This window comes from Malaclemys terrapin, chromosome 3 (genome assembly GCF_027887155.1).
Source record: "Malaclemys terrapin pileata isolate rMalTer1 chromosome 3, rMalTer1.hap1, whole genome shotgun sequence".
Classification (NCBI taxonomy): domain Eukaryota; kingdom Metazoa; phylum Chordata; order Testudines; family Emydidae; genus Malaclemys; species Malaclemys terrapin.
The window spans coordinates 198,880,637-198,906,130 of record NC_071507.1 but is presented as its reverse complement, the minus strand read 5'-3'; the positions used below and the strand labels follow the sequence as shown (position 1 = coordinate 198,906,130).

Below are 25,494 nucleotides of genomic sequence, written 5' to 3'. Positions count from 1 at the left end.
TGCTGAAGAAGAGCCCTGCATGAGCTCGAGAGCTCGTCTCTTTCACCACCAGAAATTCGTGCAATAAAAGGTATCACCTTGTCCCTCTGATGTCCCGGGACCAACCCGGTTACAACAACGCTCTATAATTTCAGTTTGACAAGACATTCTCCACCTCCCGACATAAAATATTGTGCTGTTTTACTATGCATTAAGCAGCTGTCACATTCCAGCCCAGTGGTGGGTGAAGTGATGCTTTGTGCAGTTTAGATAGCAGACTATGAAACATCGTTGGATCCTATGGGGACTAGAGAAATGTAAGTTTCTGTTTAAATACAACATTGTGTATTGCCGCTGACATCTTATTTACATTTGGGTCACATAGTTTTCAGCTGAAATTACAGCCAGAGACTATTTTAATCATAGAAATGTCAGGCTACGATTCTGTGTCTCAGCTGACATCAGAGATGTGTGTGCTAAAAAAGCATTTGAATGAAGAGGGAAGGCCAGGTCAGAGAAGTGGCTTTTGCATGTTTGGCTCTGATGTTCATACGTATCCTGATTCCTAGGAGATCCATCCCCTGCACGCTGTTGAGGTTAGTGACTCTGTGGTTCCAGCAGAGCCTAGATCAGGGGTCAGCAACCTATCAGAAGTGCTGTGCCGAGTCTTCATTTATTCATTATAATGTAAGGTTTTGCGTGCCAGTAATACATTTTAATGTTTTTAGAAGGTCTCTTTCTATAAGTCTATGATATATAACTAAACTATTGTTGTATGTAAAGTAAATAAGGTTTTTAAAATGTTTAAGAAGCTTCATTTAAAATTAAATTAAAATGCAGAGCCCCCCCGGACCGGTGGCCAGGACCTGGGCAGTGTGAGTGCCACAGAAAATCAGCTCACGTGTCGCCTTTGGCACGCATGCCATAGGTTGCCTATCCCTGGCCTAGATCAACATTTCTCAAACGCGGCCACTGTGGCCACATTCGGCCACCAGGGGCTTTTCTTGTGGCCAGAGCCTCCTGGGCAGTGACTGGGGTGAGGGGCACCAGCAGGGGGTGAGCCCTGCCCCCCCGTGGATCCACAAACACCAGAGGAGCAGGCAGCCAGGGAGTTCCCCATTTCCTGGGGACGATGAGGCTCGGGCTTTGGTTCTCAGCCCTGAAGTGGTGGGCGGCAGATTCCGGTCATGGGGCTTCAGGTTCTGGCCCTGGACCCCGGCCGCAGGGAGAGGCCCTCAGCTTACCCTCCGCCTCCGCATTGCCCCTGGCCCCCCACTGTCTCCCTATCCAACTCCCCATCCAGGGCTTAATTTGTCCCCTGGCTTGCCAGGGCTGAGTAAGTCTTCTGTGAAAATTGATACATTTGCTAATATCACTTTTCACAGCCTCCCTGCTAGCTAGTAAGTCTGCTGCTGTGAAAAGTGATATTAACAAACATACAACTGTTACTTTTCGCAGCAGCAGATTTACTAGTGAGCAAGTCTTAAGAAAAAAAAAAGTGAAAAAAACAAGAAGAAAAACAAGACTGTGCAAAGCGCCTTCCTTGTGTTTCTAGTCTGTTGAGGCCCAGTAACGAACAGAGACAACTGTACATTATTTTTGTTGTTGAGTCTTCAAAAAAAAAAAGCATAGATAAATGACAATGATTTGGGCACGTATCTGTGCATATTTATTTGTTTTTCATTAAGTATTTTAGGAAAAATTGTCGGGGCGGCCACCGGGAAGAGTTGGTGGCCGCACTCTGAGGCCACCAAAAAAATTGTTGTGAGAACCCCTGGCCTAGCTGTCATGGCAGATCATGTTCAGCGTGCCCTTTGTGCCCTTTTTTGTTGTTGTTTCAGTGGTTTTTCACTGAAGTCTGAAACACTGAAGAGAAAGGAAATTTCTTCAGATTATTACTCTTCCGGCTTGCTAAGAGGGCAGTGGATCGATAAGGCACATTGTCCAGGACCCTCCAGGTCTACGTTTTTGTTTCTAGGTTGGGAATACTCCCAAAGTATCTGATTGCTTATGCAAGTGGAAGGGTGCTCTTGTGAGTAAGACACAGGAACCTGGCTTCAATTTCCAGCCTTGACACAGGCTTTTTGTGTGACCCTGGGCAAGTCACTTAGGCTACATCTACACATTTTGGAGTGAGCAGGAGTCTCCCAGCTTGGGTCAATAGACTCGGCCTAGCACTCCACGACCAGCTGTCTAGACAGGCCTTTGACGTTATGGCTCGGGCTCTGAAGCCTAGAGAATGAGTGGGCTTGAGACCCCGAGCTGCAGCTTCAAAGCCCTGTCGCAAGCCCTGCTAGCCCAAGTCTGTGGGCCCAGGCTGGAGACTTGCTTCCGCTCACTCCAAAATGCTGCGTAGAAATACCCTCAGTCTCTCTGCCCCTGCTTCAGGAAATGGCTTTCCCGGGTCAGGACCAATGGCCTCAGTTTGCCCTCTGTAAAATGGCAATAATAACAAAACTCATCTTCTCACAGCTTCGGTCTGCCTTATCTAACTAGATTGTAAATGTGATGGCCACCATCTTAGCTGATACATGGGGATCAAATTAGGGACCTTGAGAGCTAAAAGCCAGAGCTAAAGAGCTCCCTAGCTCAGCTTCTCATAGACTTGTGTGGATGAGCACAGAGAGGTACCTGTAATACACACTCATAGAAATGTAGAGCTGGAAATGACCTTGAAAGGTCACTGAGTCTAGTCCCCTGCCTTCTTAGAATACCAGGGGTGGAAGGGACCTCAGAGGTCATCTAGTCTAACCCCCTTGCTCAAAGCAGGACCAAGTAGTGTCCCTGACAGATTTTTGCCCCGGATCCCTAAATGGCCCCCTCAACAATTAAACTCACAACCCTGAGTTTAGCAGGCCAATATTCAAACCACTGAGCTATCCCTCCCCCCACTGAGCTAGCCCTCCGACCAGCGGGTTACCTACGTTTTGTAAACATGGATTATCACTTACTATGTGTCCATGCAGGTTCGAGGACAATGGACTCCAGAGGCCTGTGAGGGTTATTGTAAAAGAAATAATAAAAGTGGACCCACAGCTAAAGATACTATCACATCCAGTGGGTCCTGTCCCTCACTCCGCACAAGTCAATGCACAAAGAGAGAGAGAGAGGAATCATGCAAATACATTACTAACAAATTCATTCAACTGACACCCAGCACACCAATATTAAAAAGAAGAAACGCCAAACAAGTTTGGACTGTGGAAAACTGTGAATCCCCACTCCAAAGAGAACAGCAGCAGGTACGATTCAGAATAGTCCCAAAAAGAACCACTGGAGGAGAAAAAAATTCTTGGGTTTAGTTCTTGTCAAAATCAGCATCATTCTCAAAGGGTTAACCACATACCGGGCCTGCAGCTAGCTAGAAATAATGGGGTGTGATTGGTGCAGTGCAGAGCTGGAATTGATTTTCAGACTGGCAGCTCGAGAAGCCATCAGGCTGGGTCCCACCCTGATTTCCTGGTAGCTCAGGACCAGCAGGGTCAATAGAGCAGAAACACTTCTAAAGGGCCAATCTGTATTTGAATTATTTAAACAATGTAGTACAGCCAAGTTAAATGGAGCTTATCAAACGTTACACCTCTCAACGCGCAATTGGAGACGGCAGGATATTAACTGCTAAACACTCCACCGCCGGCCTGGGAGAATGGAACAGACCTGGCATTTTGGGGAAGAAAGGAAGGTGTGAGGAAAAAAAAATGACTAATTTGTACAGAGGGGAGGAGCAGGCGTCTGTGGTTTATTTCAGCTTAACCAATAACTTATAGTGTTGTCATGTCTGGTCAGGGCATAGTTAAGGGATTCTCTATGGGGTGGGTGCCATTTTCTTTCTAGCCTATGGTGGAGACTAGCAACATCTGCATTACCCAGAAACCTTCAGAGAGAGAGGTCCAATGACCTAAGCAGAGCCCAGTTTGGGCTTCTATTCTTGGCTCTGCTGACTACAAGTCCCTTTCTCTACTGCAGTGGTTCTAAATCTTTGCTACCCCAGGAATTCCTCTCCCATTTAGCTAGGTGTGAGTGAGTGCAGTCCCACTCATAGCAACATGGGAAGGGCAGGGAAGTTTACAAACCCCCTAGGCAGGGGTTGAGAATGCTGCTTCAAATGCTTAAAACATGCCAGGGATTTTGACACAGTCCCACATGACATTCTCATAAGCAAACTTGGGAAAAGCAGTCGACATGAAATTTCTGTTAGGTTGGTGCACGGCTGGCTCAAAGACCATACTCAAAAAGTAGTTAAACTGGGAGGACATATCTAATGGGGTCAGTCTGGGTCCAGTTCTATTTAATATTTTCCATAATGGCTTGGATAATGGAGTAGAGAGCATGGTTATAAAAATCTGTAGATGTTGGGAGAGGTTGCAAGCCCTTCGGAAGACAGGATTAGAATGCAAAATGACCTTCACCGATTGGAGAATTGCTCTGAAATCAGCAAGATGAAATTTAATACAGACCAGTGCAAAGTTCTGCACTTAGGAAGGAAAAATCAAATGCACAATTACAAAATAACTGGCTAGGGGGAATAACTGGCTAGGCGGTAGTATTGCTGAAAAGGATCTGGGGGTTATAATGGATCACAAATTGAATACGAGCCAACAATGTGATGCAATTGTGAAAAAAGGTTAATATCATTCTTGGCTATATGCTGGGGTAAGGAAAGGTTAGAAAACTGGGCATGTTTAGTCTTGAGACAAGAAGACTCAGGGGGACTTAATAAGACTTCATATATGTTAAGGGATGCTATAAAGAGGATGGTGATCAACTGTTCTCTATGTCAGCTGAAGGCAGGACAGGAAGTAATGGGCTTAATCCGCAGCAAGGGAGATTTAGGTGCGGTATTAGGAAAAGCTTTCTAAATATAAGGACAGCTAAGCACTGGCACAGGCTTCCAAAGGAGGTTGTGGAATCCCCATCTTTGGAAGTTTTTAAGAAGATGTTGGACAAACACCTGTCAGGGATGGTCCAGGTTTATCTGGTCCTGCCTTTGTGCAGGGAATGGGCTAGATGACCTCTTGAGGTCCCTCCCAGATGGATGATCCTATGCCTATCACTGTGCTATCGGAGCATCTTCTAATAGCACAGTAAGTGATATGACTAGCACTGGTTATATACAATCCCTTCCTTCTTTCTCCTTCCAAGGGAAGTGTAGATGGACAGGGTTATTTTTGTTTGTTTTTTGCTTTTTGACATAAATAAAAATAAATTAATGGAGATATCCTATCTCCTAGAACTGGAAGGGACCTTGAAAGGTCATTGAGTCCAGCCCCCTGCCTTCACTAGCAGGACCATGTACTGATTTTGCCCCACATCCCTTAGTGGCCCTCTCAAAGATTGAACTCATGATGCTGGGTTTAGCAGGCCAATGCTCAAACCACTGAGCTATCCCTCTCCCGCCACCCAATCATATTCTATGTGCTCATACTAATGTGTGCATGTCAAAGAGGTGCATTTGGATAAGAAAGTGGGGTGAAACATAGCCGTTCTTAGAGAACAGTGGGAGGGGAAACAAAGACAGAGAAATAAAATGATTTCCCCAAGATCAGTAGCAGAACCAGGACTAGGCCTCCGGAGTCGCAGCAGGGTACAGTACCTACTTCACCGCATTGCCTCGATTTACTTACCCACTGAGAGGGGAGAAGAATTCGCACTGGTTGATGCATACAGTTAGAAATTTGCAAATATTTTCACAAATAAAAGTAATGGGTTTGCACCGTTATCCATGGAATCAGATTATTTATGGTTTACGAGCCGTCAGATGACCACCAGCATATTACAAGTGTCCATGAATCCTGGAATCACTGTGAATTTTAAAAAACAGGTATTCATCTGAAAACTTCTACTGAAAGCATGTCAGCTATTCGTGTCTACATGGTATTCCGTTTCAGTCATCCAATCAGGGAACTGAAGTAAGACCATTTCATTTAGGTGTAGTCATACACCATGAATCATGAATAGTTTCTAGAGAATAGCTGAATTTCATGAACAACTCATAGACTGACATTTTTCACACTAGCTTTTAGACCAGGGGTCGGCAACCTTTCAGAAGCGATGTGCCGAGTCTTCATTTATTCACTCTAATTTAAGGTTTTGCGTGCCAGTAATACATTTTAGCGTTTTTAGAAGGTCTTTCTATAAGTCTATAATATATAACTAAACTATTGTTGTATGTAAAGTAAATAAGGTTTTTAAAATGTTTAAGATGCTTCATTTAAAATTAAATTAAAATTCAGACCCCCCGGACTGGTGGCCAGGACCCAGGCAGTGTGAGTGCCACTGAAAATCAGCTCATGTGCCGACTTCGGCACGCGTGCCATAGGTTGCCTACCCCTGTTTTAGACAAATACAGACAATAAATATGTGTGTAGTAATGACGTTCAACCAGGACGAAAAATAACACAATACAGGTGTGTTGTGAGGATAAGTCACTTAATGCTTGGAAAATTATCTGCAGATGAAACAGCGCAGAGCTAAACGTTCTTGTTCTTTGGGCAATAGAAAAAGGATCTCATTTTCTATATGGAGTATCTTTCTCTGTATCTTTTTGGTTATGTTTTTTGCCTGCTTATTACGGGATTTTTTAATGTTCTTGTGAATTTCATGATGATCAAAGATTCTGGATCAATAGCCCTGCAGACTGAAGACCTAAGTATTACCCCAAAATAAGAATAAGTTAAAGCAGAAATACAACCTTTCTGCATTGGCCTACCTATGTGCCTATGTAGGTCTTTCCACTATCAAAGCGCAGTAAACTCTTCCTCTCAGTTCTCCCAAAGAAATGTATCTGTAATGTTTAAAATGGAAGTTTTCGTTGTTATTGGGGCAACACTGTAGGAACAGATAAATCAATTCAGAGAAGATAAAAAAGCTCTTTGTTAGTTCTGTTAACTTTTTCACCATTATAAGACTAAAGGTCATTAGGCAACATTGAATTATGAACATTTGTCTTACAGTAGCACAGAGTCCCCAGCCACGATCAGAGCCCCATTATGCTAGGAGCTGTACATAAAAGTAGGAAGAGACAGTCCAAATAGATGAGACAGAGAAAGGATGAGAGACAGAATGTATTGTTAATGCTATGTTATAGAGTGGGAACAGAGAGAAATTAAGTAACTTGCCGAAGGTCACACAGGTTGAACTCAGCTCTTTTGAGCCCTTGTCCATTGCTTTAACAAGACCATCCTTCTAGGTCTGGGTTTGCATTTCCAACACTCCTAAAGTTTAGGCTTTTGGTTCAGGTAGATCTGGTTGTAAAAAAATTTCATGGAACCATTTTCCTTTGGAAAATGCACTTCCATCAAAATCAAAACAGTTTGCGAAATCATGTTGATTTTGCTGAAATTTCAGTTGGGAGGGGAAAAAAGTTCTGATGATTATCAAAATGTCCCGTTTTGACACATTTGGAACACAACATTGCAATTTTTCATTTTGGAACGGCTTTTCATCTCGAAACTTATAAAAATATTGTTTTCTATCATAATGTGAAATAAAGTCAAAATCAAAATGGAAACATTTCAGTTTTGTCAAAATGAAACCTTTTGATCAATCCAAAGTGACAATGTGTTCTGAATTTTCCTTGAAGGCGAATTTCAAAATTTAAGGGGTTTGTTCCAATTTGAAACAAAGCCAAATTTCAAAATCTCTAAATCATTCATGAACCAGAATTGCCATCCTTTGGACAACTCTATTTCAGGCTTGTCTTTACAGCAAAACCAAGTGATTTAGGTAAATATCTGTAAAGTTTAACCACATCCCAAACTCTGGATACCCACCAATACATTACAGGTCCAGACAAGATGTGACATCAAGTACCATTTGTATATTTCCTTGTACGTAAGAACATAAGAATGGCCGTACTGGGTCAGACCAAAGGTCCATCTAGCCCAGTATCCTCTCTACCGACAGTGGCCAATGCCAGGTGCCCCAGAGGGAATGAACAGAAAAGGTAATCAACAAGTGATCCATCCCCTGTCGCCCATTCCCAGCTTCTGGCAAACAGAGGCTAGGGACACCATCCCTGCCCATCCTGGCCCATCTCCTTCATGAATTTATCTAGTTCTTTTCTGAACTCTATTATAGACTTGGCCTTCGCAACATCCTCTGGCAAAGAGTTCCACAGGTTGGCTGTGCATTGTGTGAATAAGTATTTCCTTTTGTTTGTTTTAAACCTGCTGCCTATTAATTTCATTGGGCTCTTGTGTTATGAGAAGGAGTAAATAACACTTCCTTATTTACTTTCTCCACACCAGCCATGATTTTATAGCCCTCTATCATATCCCCCCTTAGTCATCTCTTTTCCAAGCTGAAAAGTCCCAATCTTATTAATCTCTCTTCATATGGAAGCTGTTCCATACCCCTAATCATTTTTGCTGTCCTTTTCCAAGTCCAATAGATCTTTTTTGAGATGGGGCGACCACATCCGCACACAGTATTCAAGATGTGGGCGTACCATGGATTTATGTAGAGGCAATCTGATATTTTCTGAAAGGAAAGAGTCCTTTGCTTTTTCAGTTTGGATGCCTGGTATTTGTTCCACCTTGAAAACACAATGTCCTGCTACAGTAAATAAAGAAGACCATCACCAGCAGCCCATGCGATTACACACTGGTTTCCCACCTGGGGAATCAGCTGGCTTCCAACGTGAAGCAGGATACTCATGATACCAAGAAAGCTCAGGGTTTGTAAACTCCTTGTTGAGCCTTTGTGCTGCAAGGTTCCGTGCTATCTGAGTTTGCAAAGAGCCTGTGAAGTTCTGGCAAAGCTCCAAGTATGTCTGGGAGCTTCACAGTATCCTAGGGCTGCAGGACTCCTACATTTGACATTTCCAAGTACTGTACACTACTATGCAGCCACTGAAAACAATACGTGGTTATAACACCAGCTTCAAACATGAAAGCTGCCAGCTTCCAAGAGCTTTAACAGGGAGGAATTCTCAGAAGTCTGGCTGCCTTCCCTAAAGCAGCTGGCTCCATAGTAGAACATCTCAGTAGGGACATCTAGGGGAAGAGGAGGTTATGTGCACGTGTGATGGCTCCAGCAAAGGAGGGCTACAAGGTGAGTGACATCACCAGGGCGATCCTCCCAGCTGCAAAGGAAAGAGTCTCTCCTTTCCCTCTAAAAGAACCAGGGTGAATTTCATCTCACCCACCTAAGGCCAGAATAAACAGGCTTTAGGTAGGTAAAAGATGAGATGCCCATATTTATTACCACTCCTCAGCACCAGCCCTACATTCAACAGCTCTTCTCCCATCTCTGCTGCTGCTTCACTACATGACCTTGAAGTCATTTCACCTACCTTCTAAACTTCCCTGGCCCCCAATACAGTAGTATCTGAGCAGCTCACAGCAGTGCCCTGTGAGGCAGGGCAGTGCTATTATCTCTCTTTGACAGATGGGCAACTGAGGTACAGAGAGGCTAAGTGACTTGACCAAGGTTGCACAGGAAGTCTGTGGCGGAGAAGAGCGTCAAACCCAAGGTCTCTCAAGTCCATAGCCAAATTCCCTAACCACTGGCCCAGACTTCCCCTCTGTGCCTTACTTTATCCATCTGCAAAATAAGGGAAACAACACTTACCTACCTCAATTAACAGAGTGGCTTGAAAAATGCTAGGTATTTTCTGTGAACGTTTTCAAATTAAATGACAATTTTTTGTTTCATTTGAACTTTTTCATGGGATTTTTCCGTTATTGGACGGATCAAAGCTTGGGGAAAAAATCAGTTTTCAGAAACTGAAAAAAAAAGATTTTGTTTTTTGAAGGGATTTGTTTTCCACTTTCTCATTCCCCCACCCCACTCCCCGGGAAAATGGAGGAAAGCAAAGCAAAGGAGAGAAAGAAGAAAACGAAACAAAGCAAAACAAAAAGTTTTGGATTCTTCATTTTTCGCCAAAAATACCCAAAATATTTCCACCAAAATGACAATTTTCGTATTGGTCAAAAAGCCAATTTTTCAGCTGTAACTGAAAAAAAAAAATGCTTAGATGAAAAACCATGAGTCAGCTCTGTTAATTCCTCAGTGCCTGCAGAGAGGCAGGAGCTTCTTAAATGAAAGTAGAGATGGAAGTTCAAAGTGTTATTATTAGCAGGCTGTGTTTATAACCTCGGAGGGCTATTATCTCCCTTGCAGTCCATCAATACAACTGCACGGGTTGACCACACCTAAATAAACACGGATTTAATCATTCAGCAGGATGGAGCCCGGCTGCAATCCAGGTTTTGTTGCATTTTGGATTAAAAGGAAAAAAATTAAGGGATTCTCTAAATATCATTTTTCTGGCGTCAGGAACCCTGGGGTCACAGCAAAGCCCTGGCTTCACACAGCTGTAGTTAGCATGATCCTGTTTACTCCAAATGTCTGCTGAGGCTTTGTCTCTGCGCTATTAATACTAAATAAATAATTTTCACACGCGCTATTTTCGCCTCCTTTGCCAAAAACCAAAACCAGTCAGACACAGAAGACACATGTGCGAATGGCAGGGAAAGAGAGAGCGGGTCATGGGCGATTATTTTTCACTTCTAAATGACACGTCAAAGGCTGCTGAGGACTACCGCAGAGACGAGCCAGATTGGCTGGTGTAGCCGTCATTGATACTTTACTTCGTGCTGACTAACACAGGCTGGAACGATACTCACAGGGCGCGAGTTGTACTTTGGTGGCTCTTAGCCGTCTGGAGATTCAGTGCACAGAGGTGCGTGGCCTGCAGTAAAGTTAGCTTAGGTGGTGGAGCAACAGCCTGAGATCACGACTCAGTGGCTGCTGGTGCACTGGGACTGCGGCTTCCCACACCAGCCCTATTGGGGTCTGGTCCCATGTGATCTCCCTGAGCTGGCTGGCTCCCCCTGTTGTCTCTTAGTTCTCTGGGATGGGGCCCACTGTATATATGGACAGCACCTAGCACACTGGGGTCCTGGTTGCTGACTGGGGCCATGAGGTGTGACCATAATACAACTGACTAGTAATAATTAATCCCCATTGAGAATGGTTAATTCTGATCACTCACTGAAGGAGGGGTCTAACACGTGGATGCCAGGTCTGCACAGCACTGCGAAGAGTTAGACACCATCCAGCTTGTTGATCAGACACGGTACACACTGGCGACTCTGCATGTGGAGTTGGGATTTCCCATTACAAATTTACAAGGGCTTTTGAGAGTCTAATTTATAAACCCAGCTATCAGCTGTGCTGTTGCCCACACCACCCTTCCCCTCCATCTCTAGCAGATTTATATGCCGGTCTTTGGGCTTGAACCTGAGATATGCCCAGCATTCGCAATTCCCATTGACTCCTTTCAGGATCAAAACTAGGTCTACACAACAGAGTTAGGGTATGTCTACACTACGAGAGTAGTTCAATTTTACTTAAAGCAAATTTGTGGAACGGATATTACAAAGTCGAACGTGTGTATCCACACTAAAGACAGTAATTCGACTTTGTGAGTCCACACTAACGGGGCAAGCGTCGACATTGGAAGCGGTGCATTGTGGGTAGCTATCCCACAGTTCCCGCTGCCCACTGGAATTCTGGGTCAAGCCCCCAATGCCTGCTGGGGCAAAAAATGTGTCGAGGGTGGTTTTGGGTAACTGTCGTCATTCAACCCTCACTCCCGCCCTCCCTCCGTGAAAGCGCCAGTGGGCAATCAGTTCACGCACTTTTCTGGTGAGTGACAGTGCGGACGCCACAGCACCGCGAGCATGGAGCCCGCTGCGATCATCGCTGCAGTTATGGCCGTTGTCAACACCTCGCGCCTTATCATCCACCTTTTTCAGAGGCAGATGCTGAGAAATCGGGCGAGGAGGCTTCGGCAGTGCAATGAAGACATTAAGTCTGAGAGGGGCACAGACCTCTCACAAAGCATGGGACCCCACGCTGTGGACATCATGGTGGCAATGGGTCATGTTGATGCTGTGGAACGGCGATTCTGGGCCCGGGAAACAAGCACGGACTGGTGGGACCGCATAGTGCTGCAGCTCTGGGATGAATCACAGTGGCTGCGAAACTTTCGCATGCGGAAGGGAACTTTCCTGGAACTTTGTGAGTTGCTGTCCCCTGCCCTGAAGCGCAAGGACACCCGGATGCGAGCAGCCCTGACTGTCCAGAAGCAAGTGGCCATAGCCCTCTGGAAGCTTGCAACGCCAGACAGCTACCGGTCAGTCGCGAACCACTTTGGCGTGGGCAAATCTACCGTGGGGGTTGCTGTGATGCAAGTAGCCAACGCAATCGTTGAGCTACTGCTCTCAAAGGTAGTGACCCTGGGAAACGTGCAGGTGATCATAGATGGCTTTGCTGCGATGGGATTCCCAAACTGCGGTGGGGCTATAGATGGAACTCACATCCCTATCCTAGGACCGGCCCACCAGGCCAGCCAGTACATTAACCGAAAGGGCTACTTTTCAATGGTGCTGCAAGCACTGGTGGACCATAGGGGACATTTTACCAACATCAACGTCAGATGGCCGGGCAAGGTTCATGACGCTCGTATTTTCAGGAACTCTGGTCTGTTTAGACGGCTGCAGCAAGGTATTTACTTCCCGGACCACAAAATAACTGTTGGGGATGTGAAGATGCCTATAGTGATCCTCGGGGACCCAGCCTACCCGCTAATGCCCTGGCTCATGAAGCCCTATACAGGCGCCCTGGACAATGAAAAGAACTCTTCAACTACCGGCTACAACTACTTTGTTCATTAACACCGTTTTCTTTATTAAGGATTTCGCTGTAAAGGGTTGAAACTGGGACGCAGACTGTGGTGGGGAGCGGGCGTAGTGATGGAAAGGACACTTCTAAACTCGAGGAATGACAGGCTCCTGCTCCTAGAGCGGTCCGCAGTGGTGGACTGGTTGTTTCAACGGAGCCTGCCACCCCTCCTTTTCGGGACTCTGCGTGTGGGGGCTATGTGACTTTGTTGCAGGGGAGGGCGGTTACAGATCCCCTGCTGCGTGGCTCTGTCATCCAAGCTAAGGACCGCTGCATAAGATCTGTAACCACCCTCCCCCACCACAAACTCACATAGCCCCACACACAGAACATGAAAACCACCTCCCAGACTGACCAGTGTGCCTAGTGACTGCAATGTGTGTGTGACCTTCTGCTGAACCTGCCCCCGTGTCTGTACCCTGGTAAAGGTGACTGTCCTCTCCAATTACCAACCTCCTTTCCCCCCTTCAAACACACTGTCCTCTAAAAGAACATGACGGAAACAGTAATTAACAGAAACGTATTTTTTATTAAGAACTACACAGTTAGGGGATGAAACTGGGATGGGGGCTTGGGTGAGGTGCATTTGGAGGGAAGGAAAGGACGTATCAAATCTTTGGGAATGAGAGCCTTCTGTTACTTGAGCAGTCTGCAGGGGTGGAGTGACTGTTTTCACGGCCCCTGCCGCCCCTCCTTCTTGGGACTTTGGGTGAGGGGGGGATGGGACTTTGTGGTGGGGGAGGGCAGTTAGAGATAGAATGCAGCGGGGCTCTGTCCTCCTGCCTCCGGTCCTGCAGAACATCTACAAGGCGCCGGAGCGTGTCCGTTTGCTCCCTCATTAGTCCAGACAGCATTTGAGTCGCCTGCTGGTCTTCCTGCCGCCACCTGTCCTCCCGTTCGCTGTGTGATCGCTGGTATTGCGACATGTTCTCCCTCCACTGGGTCTGCTGTGCCGCCTCGGCTCGGGAACAGACCATAAGTTCTGAGAACATCTCATCCTGTGTCCTTTTCTTTCGCCGCCTGATCTGCGCCAGCCTCTGGGAGGGGGATGCCGGGGTAGCTCGGGAGACACTCGCAGCTGTGGGATGGGAAAAAGGGAGTGAATTCCTCAAAAAGATACATTTTTGCAAACAATGAATATAGTCTTTCTCTGTGAACAAGACCATGCACAGTACCTATCACATGTGCACTCAGTACAAGGTCGAATTTTCTGTCTTCACATTGAGTGCCTAGGGTCTTGCTGTACAGATCACACAAGCGGGGCCGGACAACGGAATTCAGCTAGCAGGCGGCCATGGTAAGCTGTAGACATTGGGCTGCTTAAAGCTTAATTTACAGCAGTGCCCTCCTTTCATGTTCCAAACAATGCTCCTAGCGTTGGCCAGTTCCTGCTGCTGTCAATCCGGCCAGCATGAACTCTGCCCCTGTCCCACCACCTCGCGGCTGTCCCCAGGAAAGATCCCTGCATGCTGCCGGCAAACCGCTCAGCATGAACGGTTCACCTCCCCGCCCCCACCACGTGGCTGGGCTCAGGAAAGATCCCTGCACGCTGCCAGTGATCTGGCCGGCATGAACTCTGCCCCTGTCCCACCCCCGTCGTGGCTGTCCCCGGGAAAGATCCCTGCACGCTGCCAGAAAACCGCTCAGCAGGAACGGTTGGCCTCCCCACCCCCACCATGTGGCTGTCCCCGGGAAAGATCCCTGCATGCTGCCAGCGAACCGCTTAGCATGAACGGTTCGCCTCCCCGCCCCCACCGCGTGGCTGTAAACCGCCGGTTACAGTTATTTAAAGGAACAGGCAATCAGTCCCCATACTAAAATTCCCCTAATTCAAAGCAGGTCACCATGAGTGATATCACTCTGATGAGGATTACGGAGACAGAGAAAGACCGCATGTTGCGTGAATGCCAGCAAACACCAGGGCCGTATGCCGCCATGCTTTGCCAGGCAATGATACCGGAGTACCTGCTGCTAGCCTGGCGCGGAAAAGTTTCCTACCATGGAGGAGGCAATAAGGCCACTCTCCCCAGGAACCTGATGCAAAGGCTTTCACATTACCTCCAGGAGAGCTTCGTGGAGATGTCCCTGGAGGATTTCTACTCTATCCCCAGACATGTTAACAGACTTTTCCAGTAGCTGCACTGGCAAGGACTAAAAAGTTAAGCGCCTAGGGCAAACTAATCATTAAAAACCCATTGCTAAGATACCATGCCTATTCTATTCAAAATAAATGTTTAAAACACTTACCTACTGATGTTTCCTTGATTCACGGTCTGAGTTACCGCCTTGGGAGGATTGGTAGGGGATCTCCGTGAGGGTGATGAAGAGATCCTGGCTGTCGGGGAAATCAGCGTTGAACGCACTGTCGATTGCCTCATCCTCCTCATCTCCTTCCTCATCTTCCCTGTCCATGAACAGCTCCGAGGAAGCGGCCGTCGACAATACCCCATCGTCAGAGTCCACAGACAGTGGTGGGGTAGTGGTGGCGACCGCACCTAGGATGGAATGCAGTGCCTCGTAGAAACGGCATGTCTGGGGCTGGGATCCGGAGCGTCTGTTTGACTCTTTGGTCTTCTGGTACGCTTGTCTCAGCTCCTTGATTTTCACGCGGCACTGCGTTGCATCCCGGCTGTATCCTCTCTCCGTCATGGCTTTTGAAATCTTCTCGTAGATCTTCGCATTCCGTCTTTTCAATCGCAGCTCCGAAAGCACAGACTCATTGCCTCACACAGCGATCAGATCCAAGATTTCCCGATCAGTCCATGCTGGGGCCCTCTTTCTATTCTGTGATTGCATGGTCACCTCTGCTGGAGAGTTCTGCATCGTTGCCAATGCTGCTGAGCTCGCCACGATGTCCAAACAGGAAATGAGATTCAAACTGCCCAGACAGGAAAAGGAATTCAAATTTTCCCGGGGCTTTTCCTGTGTGGCTGGTCAGAGCATCCGAGCTCGGACTGCTGTCCAGAGCGTCAACAGAGTGGTGCACTGTGGGATAGCTCCCGGAGCTATTAGCATCGAATTCCATCCACACTAACCCTAATTCGACATGGCCATGTCGAATTTAGCGCTACTCCCCTCGTCAGGGAGGAGTACAGAAATCGATTTAAAGAGACCTCTATGTCAAAATAAATAGCTTCGTTGTGTGGACGGGTGCAGGGTTAATTTGAATTAACGCTGCTAAATTCGACATAACCTCCTAGTGTAGACCAGGCCTTAGGTTCACGTCAGGGCCGGCTCCAGCATTTCTGCTGCCCCAAGCAAAAAAAAAAAAAAAGCCGCGATCGGCAGTTCAGCAGCAGGTCCTTCGCTCCTAGAGGGAGTGAGGGACCTGCCACCCCCGAATTGCCGCAGGTGCCGCCCCTCTCCCTTGGCCGCCCCAAGCACCCGCTTGTTAAGCTGGTGCCTGGAGCCAGCCCTGGTTGACGTACGCTGCCTTGCGTCGACCTAGCTGTGGAAGTGTCTTCCCTTTAATTTGGCTCCTGCCGATGTATAGGTCGACGCGGCATCAGGGTAGACACCGACTGTTACTGGCTTTCAGGAGCCGTCCCACAATGCCCCACACTGACAGTGCAGTCTATATAAGCAGTCCTGGCGAGGACACCTATAATGCCAACAGACCCCGGTCGTCAGCAGGCGGGATCAAACCTGGGACCTCTGGAGCTTAGTGCATGAGCCTCTACTGCAGGGGTCAGCAACCTTTCAGAAGCGGTGTGCCGCGTCTTCATTTATTCACTCTCATTTAAGGTTTCGCGTGCCAGTCATACATTTTAACATTTTTCGAAGGTCTCTTTCTATAAATCTTTAATATAGAACGAAACTATTGTTGTATGTAAAGTAAATAAGGTTTTTAAAATGCTTAAGAAGCTTCATTTAAAATTAAATTAAAATGCAGAGCCCCCCGGACCGGTGGCCAGGACCCAGGCAGTGCGAGTGCCACTGAAAATCAGCTCGCGTGCCGCCTTTGGCACATGTGCCATAGGTTGCCTACCCCTGCTCTACGGCATGAGCTAAAAGCCAACTGGCCCTTAGCTAAGGCTGTGGAGATGACTCATTAATCTCTCTCTCTCTCTTTCTGGTCTCGGTGCCACTAGATGGGACACAACACCACACCCAGAAGGTGTGTGGCTTACACACACACACAAGTCATTCAATAACTGCGGTGGATGTATGCCAACATAAGTTAGGTGGACATAATTTTGTAGTATAGACATGGCCCAAGACCTTAGCTTGTCACCTATGTTGATAAATCTGATAGTCAATTGCTTGACTATGCTTTGGTTCATTATGAAATACTCTATATTCAAGAAACCGAATAACCAATGTCAGTCAAGTTTATTGCTGTAAGCCAATAATAAATAGAGTACAGGGAAAAGGTTCTGCACAATACCATTCTCCGGGAAGCTGTCTTGTGCAGAGCTGTTACATTCACCTTGTGCAGAAGGTGCGGTCCCAGATTTACACCCCTAAAGCCATCATTTTATACCCCACCTGTGTACAAGGAAAAGGTATTGTATATGTCATATGAAACTAGATTTAACCAATCAGGTTTCTGCCTTGATTTCCTGGTACCATGGCGTACCCCGTATCTCTTTGTTCTGATCACATGCATTCCAGGTACCAAGGGGCATGAAGGCACCTCCTAGGTTTGTACCAAGGTAGAACAATCGTATGTCTTGTCCTATTCCTTTGGGCCATTCCCAGTACTGGCCTGTGAGAATAACTCCCTGCCTGTTGCTATAGTAAAATAACCATATGTCCTGATCCTGGCAGTTTTCCTATCTACTTAAGCCAAAGTTTACTGCAGCTAAGCCAAGGTGTTACGGGATACTTAGCATAAATGAATAGGATTATCATAAAGGTATAGACCAATTTAGGTTATATAATTGCTACAATATTTGCACATAATCCTATTTGTGTTTAATGCCTACTAATGTATATATGGTGCAGATAATTCATAATCTATGTATGGTAGCCAGCATATATTAGTCAACACCTAGGATACCACTTTGATTTTTCAGGAGCCATTCCATCCCCCTAAACAAGAGAAAGAGACCTCAGCTGTAAAGTACTGGTTCCCTTTTTGACCTTAGCAGTTATCCAATATTCGGGGTTTTGAGGGCTCTTTCTGTTAGACTGAGAAATCGGTGATAGAGTCAGGTATTTCTCTGGTGCAATGCTGTTTGTTTACAGAGAATGTACACAAAGTCCTGTCTCCCTGAACACAGTAAGAATCAAATAGTAGGAGACAGTTTATTTGCTTACAGTTCAAAGTCTCCTTCAAGTCAGCACTCTGCCCAAAAGCTCTCTCTGAGCGCTTTCTCAAGGTCCCACTACCAATGTTCCTCTGGCTGTCTATGGGGCCCTCTCTGTGTGATCCTGTGGTGTTTCTGCCCTCTCTCTTTCTCACATACACACACACAGACACACACATGCCCTTCCATCAAACAACACCCAGGCCCCTGTGCTTGCATTCAGATATCAAGGAAAGCCCCTCAGCCGGCACACACAGCTCAACTCCTACTCCACCCTTGCATGTGCCCTATGTTTTAGGTGGTGGCTTCTATTCTTTCAGCTATCTATTCCATAAAGGAGCTCATTTGCTTTTTATATTTATCCTGCATGAAGGACTGTTATAATACCCCCCCCAGCTTCACTGAGGTTTCACCCAACTCCCAGCATAACAGTATTATCAGCTTGAATTTAATATCAGTCCAAACAACTTCAGGTACTTCACAAACTCCAGCCCCCTACCGCCTCCTCAGTAGCGATGCTCAATTTTCCTGCCCACTCAGACCCCTCTGGTGATACTAGGAGAGGGAAGGACATGACAGATCTCTAGGGACCAGTTAATCCGACTTTGCAGCGTGGAAGAGCAAAAGGTCAAGAAATAAAGGGAGACAATTCTTGTTCATCGTGTTCCTAACAGAGGCCAATTAGTTACTTGACCTTTCTCTCTGCAATCACTACAGCGTATAATGTATTTACAGGCCTACAGAGCAACACACACACACACACATCAGGTTCTTCTGTTACTTGATCATCCCTTTGCTTTTTCACAAGACCCTCCACCCCGTCAGAATCCCCCTTTTGCACTAAACGACCTAGGTGTGTCCAGATCACCAGTTCTCTGCACTTCACTCACCAGCCCCTGGAACGTATTGTTGTTATTATTATGCATTTCCATGTACACTTCATATTTTGGTCCCAGTGGAAAACCATAGCAATGTCCTACTTGTGAAAACACTGACACTGGCAGCTTTACTAGTATTACACCACAGCGCTGTGTTATGTTCATGTCTATTGCTGGTCAGATTGACAGCAGGAATGCAAAGGCAGGAACTACAGTGACAGAAAATATTGTCTATGTTAAAGAAACTGACCTGAATCTCGTTTGCGCTGGTGCCCATGCCCCCGCCCCCACTGACATCACTGCTTCGCTGTTACTCTGTATTATGCTCTTGTTGAAGTCATTCTGTCCACACTTGCTTCTACTTTCTTCACGTTTACAGGAAGACCTGAGGTTTTGCCCCTTTTGCAATTGGATGTGCTTGAAATTTTCCAGCTTTTAAAATATTGACTAGATTTTTCACAGAATTTTGAATTTAAAAAAAAGTGGGGAAAAGGGGAGAGGAAACGTTGTAACATTTCCCTCTCTCCATTTTATGACCAGCTATAAAGCTGGCCAAAGCATTTCAAATTTCAACTAAGGCAGTATGGTCCTGAGCCTAAACATTAAAATAATTAGGGACATAGGCGCTGACTCCGTGGGTGCTCCAGTGCTCCAGTAATTTTCCAGGGGAAAATTAATGGGTGCTCTGCACCCACTGGCAGCTAAGCTCTCCCTGTCCCTCCTCTTCCTCCCCCCCCCCGATTGCGCCGCATCACCGTTCCTCTACCTACCTCCCAGCGCTTCCCGCCCAGCCACCACCAAACAGCTGTTTGGCGGCGTGCTGGAAGCGAGGGGGGAGGAGCGGGAATGTGGTGCACTCAGGGGAGGAGGCAGAGCCGGGGTGGGGATTTGGGTAAGGAGTTGGAATGAGGCAGGAAGGGGGCAGAGTTGGGGTGGGGGCAGGGGTGGGAGTGGGGGCCCCGTGGAAGTGGTAGAGTGGGGTGGGGTCAGGGCAGAGGGGAGTTGAGCACCCACTAGCAGGAGCAGAAGTCGGCACCTATGATTAGGGGTGGGTGAAAGTTATGCAAATTGGATCTAATTAATGATAAATGAGAGATAGGCCTGAACCAAACCCCAAATATGAATTACCCTCCCCCCCAAACTGGATTAAATCCCCAGATCAGAATAACCCCCATACCAAGGGGAATCTGAATGCCAGATCAGAGTTTGGTCTCAAATATGACTATAATTCCTAACATAATTTTAGGCTTGTCTAGATGGGGACATCCAGGAAAATTAATCCAAATTAAGGCCATTTTAATTCTGAATTAGGATGTTCAGAAAGGGGTTTAGTGCAGTTTAACTAATCCACTTAAGTATCAGGGGATAGCTGTGTTAATCTGTATCTACAAAAACAACAAGGAGTCTGGTGGCACCTTAAAGACTAACAGATTTATTTGGGCATAAGCTTTCGTGGGTAAAAACCTCACTTCTTCAGAAGTTAGTCTTTAAGGTGCCACCAGACTCCTTGTTGCTTTTGTAATCCACTTAAAATTCACTCCTTCACTTAATTCAGATTAATTTCCCTGAATGTGCCCATGTAGACAAGCCCTTCATGTTTTGAAACAATAGTGAGCTCTGCTCGAACATATAGTTGTTTTCACATGTTCCCACTTGCAGAACCACAATGGGAAGTTTATTTGTACTGCAATGACTACAGCGTATATTTGAACAACAGGGCACCCATTATTCCAAAGGCGACACCCATCCAGAGAGCAGAACATGATCTCATGCTTGCTTTTGTTTTCACTTTCCTCCCCACCAATGCTGCTGATGAACTGACAGCCCTGGAAACTGAAGACTTGTGACTGGCCACAGAACAAGGTCCTCCCAGTATGGGTCCTCCTCCAACTGCCAGAGCCATGTCCTAGGGTGGAACCCACTTCTAGGAGTGAGAGAGTCCCTAGAGGCCTACATTTTCAGAAGCGAGAATGATTTAGAGGGCAACTTGGGACACCTGAAACGGCACCCATCCTCTGAAAATCAGGCCCCTTTCATGTGCCTACAGCTGGGCACCCCCAGAACGGAAGCACCCAAAATCACTAGTGGCTTTTGAAAATGTTGGACTCTCTGCCCATTCAGTCTTTAGCCTCTGTGATGAGACTGCCAGCAAGTGGCCCAGGAAGCTTTTAGCCTGGTGTTTCTATTTGGCTGATACAAAGCAACAGAATAAAATCGGACTCTGTTTGTGCCATCGGTCTGTATATGTGGTCCCTGTGCCCCTATACGGCCCCATTGAGATCAGTGGCACTCCACACAGGCATCTGGATTGGCCCGCGCAGATGCAATTGTACGACTAAGGCCCTGATATGACTCAATCCTGCACTAACAGGGAGCTGGACTGGGTGACCTAGGAGTTCTTTTCCATATCTGGCAGCTATGGATATGTCTACACTGCAATAAAACACCTGCAGCTGGCCCGCATCAGCTGACTTGGGCTGGCAGGGCTATAAAATTGCAGTGTAGACATTCGGGCTCGGGCGAGCCCAGGCTCTGGGACCCGGCGAGGAGGGCTGAGCCCCCGAACCCATGTCAGCGGATGTGGGCCAGCCGCGGGTGTTATATTGCAGTGTAGATGTACCCAATGAGTCCGTGACATCCAATAAGATGGCTGCATTTATAAATGACTGCAGGTCATAAACAAATTTTCATTACCCCTCCTCTATTTTTTCTACTTTTCCTGGGGTGGGGTAAATACCACAGTCATTTTCCTTTTTTTTTTTTAATTTCTTTCTAGAAATCTGGAAACATAGAAAGACGTTAACTTTTTTAGACTCTAATCTCTTTGAGTCAAGCACTCTCTCTTCCTATGTGTTTATACAGTGCCAAGCAAAGCAAGGACCTGCTCTCGTTAGGGCCCCTAGGAGCTATCACAATACACATAATAAGTAATAAGAAAGAGCTATCTATCTCCCCTCGGATTGGCAATGGTGTTCAAGGACTTCCAGGTCAGAGAGAAAGTTTTAATAAACCCGATTTAAAGGAAAGTTCCAGTGGTGGGTGGTTATCTGAAGCAAACCTCCAAACTCCAAAAAAAAAATTTGCCCCGTCCTAAGTGGAATTCCCTTTGCTGGAATTATTTAGTAGCGGCACTGACATCACCTAGGAATGCAGGAGATAGACGGGAGGGATCCAAGGGGCTTTTTCTAGCTCTGAATGTCGAGACTCTGTGAAAACTGAGCTCTTCTGCCCCACTAAGTGCTCTCAGCCTGACTCTGTTTTATTAGCATCACCATCTCCCAATAAACGTGATAAGAGAATCTTATTAGCCCGTGCAATGAAGTCCTGATGCATCGTCTCTGACGCTGCCGTCTAAAGCCGGCTCACCCGGGCATGCTTTCCCAGCCCCAGGAGGACATCATGAAGATTGGGCCTGTCCCTTGTAGTTTATTTTTAGGTAAGCATCAGAATTAAGACCGCTTTTGCTGCCCCTCTTTTTTTCAGCTGGCCTAGCCTAAACACGCATCTTAAGAAAGAGCCTTTTTATTGCCAAGACAACGTGTGATAAGGAAAGATCATTTGTCTGCAAAAAATTACTTCAGTTGGGTTCGAAAAGTGGTCCCAAGGGCCTGATTCCAGCGCAGACTCAGCCCCTAATGAACATTAAGGAATTATAGTTTCCTGATAAGGGACTTTCCTATATAGTTTTTATTTCATAGCAATAGTCACTGCTCAAAGATAAGGAGAACATGCATTTTGTTTAACTACCCTCTTTGCTCCTTGGTTGGAAGCTTAAAATGAACTGGCGTCCATCGAATCCTTTTGTGATTTACATGAATACCTGATTCCTCCGATAAGGGAAAGTGTAAGTCAACACAGTTCTGTTGTAATTGGGTGTTACCTGTTTAGATACTGAACTGTTATCTCGGGATCACTTCACAGGCTCTGCTGAACTTTACCTTCCCTCACTAGGTGGAAGCAGATTGCCCTCTGGTTCTGCTTTGGCCCAAAAGAATCGCAGCAAGCTAAATGAAAGGGTGGAAGAAATATTTCTCTTAAAGCTGGCGGGTGGGAGAGAATTTCTCTTGTGTTTGGTAAGAATCCTCATTTATTTCAATAAACATATCTAACCCTGACCAAACTACATATGGAATACCCATGCAAAATGTGTTACATTTTACAGTATGTATCAATTTAATGTTTGTAGTATAATCACCGGGCATTGGCCACCGTGGGAAGACAGGATACTGGGCTAGATGGCCCATTGGTCTGACCCAATATGGCCGTTCTTATGTTCTTAATCATTATTACTGTTGTTTATTATTACAGCAGCACCTAAGACCCTCAGAAAAGATCTGGGCCTCTATACAGCTGTTGTACATACACAGAGCAAGAGACAGCGCCTGCTCTGAAGAGCTTATCATCTAAATCGACACAACAGCAGTAGCACAGAGATGCGGAAACTAAGCAGGTCGGTGACAAAGTTAGCAATCCAATCCACATTCTCCTAGTTCCATGCTCTATCCACTGGGCCATGCTGCCGTTCATACATAGCTAGCACCACAAGAGGCATCCATTATTTTCCACTTATTTGCAGATGAACGTTGGACGCCAAGAAGTCAAAAAAGAATGTCGCTGGAAACAAAATGGAAAAAGTACTTGAAAATTAACACCCGATCCTGAGGTCTGTGGGAGCTTTGCATGCCCGAGGGTTGCAGGACAGGGCTGTAAATTGCTGACTAAAGTGACTTTCTTATGTAAGAAAAATAAAGATCTCAACCAGCACATTCTTTCCCTCTGCATGTTATTGCCAAAGCAGTTGTGCTGCGGCGCATTAGAGGAGGGGCTCAGGAACAGTGCATGAGGACATGTGACTTCTGGTCACTTGTAGCCACAAGATCCTTTCTATCTTCACCATGAATTTTATTTTCAGGCCTGCTCTCTGCTCCAAAGTGCTCAGCACCCAAATCAGATATTAACGGCCCCCTCATCCTCTCTGGCTTTCAGAAAACTCTCCCAAACAGCCGTCAAGTTTCAGAGAGAAGGGAACGGAGCCAGAGACCGGCTAAGGCTATGTCAACACTACCGCTTATGTCCGCAAAACTGATGTCACTCGGGGTGTGAATATTCCACCCCCCCCCCCAAGTGACATAAGTTCCACCAACATAAGCACTAGTGTGCACAGATGCTCTCCTGCTTATGCTGCTCATGGGGTTTTTTATGCTGATGAGAGAGCTCTCTGCAGTGTCTTCACCAGACACAGCTGTACATATAGACATGGCCTGAGAAGCAAAATGTAACACAGGCTAGAAACAGCATGGCCCAGCGCCAGGGCACTGAATTGGGACTCTCTATACCTGGATTCTGTCCCTGGCTCTGCTGTGTTACCTTAGACCAGGGGTAGGCAATCTATGGCACGCGTGCCAAAGGCGGCACGCGAGCTGATTTTCAGTGGCACTCACACTGCCCGGGTCCTGGAAACCGGTCCGGGGGGCTCTGCATTTTAATTTAATGTTAAATGAAGCGTCTTAAACATTTTAAAAACCTTATTTACTTCACATACAACCATAGTTTAGTTCTATATTATAGACTTATAGAAAGAGACCTTATAAACATGTTAAAATGTATGACTGGCCCGCGAAACCTTAAATGAGAGTGAATAAATGAAGACTTGGCACACCACTTCTGAAAGGTTGCTGACCCCTGGCTTAGACCACTCATTGAACCTGATTCCCCACCCACCTTTTGTCTGTCTGGATTGTAAGCTCTTTTACAGGTCTTTTCTATAAGCAATGATCTATGAATCATCTGTCCATGTGATTGCGAATGTATCCTCCTGCAGTCCTTGAAGAACAATGGCACTGAATGGCATCCAGGTACTAACAATCAGGGGTCCCATCCACACAACCAGTTACTCACAGCCAGAAAACTCACTGATAGTTTTAGAAGTCCAGACTCTGCTCCTCCAGCCGAGCAACAGTTATTAGGAGAAGCTTAGAGACACGCACACACACACAGGAGCCAGAGAGTTCACTCTTCCCCTGAGCTCCTTCTCCAACTGGACCTTCCCTGGGACAGCCCGGCCGGCCAAGCAGCCAGCGCCGGTGGCGAATCTTACAGAGCTGAAGAGTAATGATAGATCTCCACCACAAAGAGAAACCCGCAATGCTAAGTCTCAGAGCCCAGATCAATTGACTTGGGCTTGCAGAGCTCGGGCTGAGGGCTAAAAATAGCAGTGGAGACATTCCCACTTCGGCTGGAGCCCGGGCTCTGAGACCATCCCCCCCTTGCTGGGTTTCAGAGCCCCAGCTCCAGTCTGAGCCCACACATCTACGAGGCTATTTGTAGCCCCGTGAGCGCTACAACTGACCCCAGCCGTCAGACTCAGCGCCACGGGTTTTCCTTAGACTTACCCTAAGTGTCAGAGAAGTCTGGGGGAGCCAGGTTTTCAATATCCGCTCCTCCTCTGTACCCATGAGAAGTCTCCTGCCACAGTGGCTCCCCCACTCCTTACCTGGGGCCTCAGCCCAGCAAAGCACTGACAAGCACAAGTTTACCTTTAAGCATGTGTTTGAGTCTGTATCTGTTCTGCAAGTGCTTGTATCTGTGGCTTAAGCATGGGCAGCGGGTATCGCAGGTCGGGGAGGCTGAGCCTCCAAACAGCCAGGCATGGTCCCTTCACGCTCCACCCCAAGCCCCTGTCTGCTTCCCGT

The 25,494-nt window shown here is 46.6% G+C and overlaps 1 long non-coding RNA gene across 1 annotated transcript; it reads left to right on the top strand.

The window, feature by feature from the left end:
- On the top strand, window positions 1–23,519 carry LOC128834742 (uncharacterized). The gene is made up of 3 exons (XR_008444480.1): window positions 1–296; window positions 23,111–23,252; window positions 23,379–23,519. It is a non-coding gene; the product is annotated as an uncharacterized LOC128834742 (long non-coding RNA).
- Window positions 23,520–25,494: the final 1,975 nt, after the last annotated feature.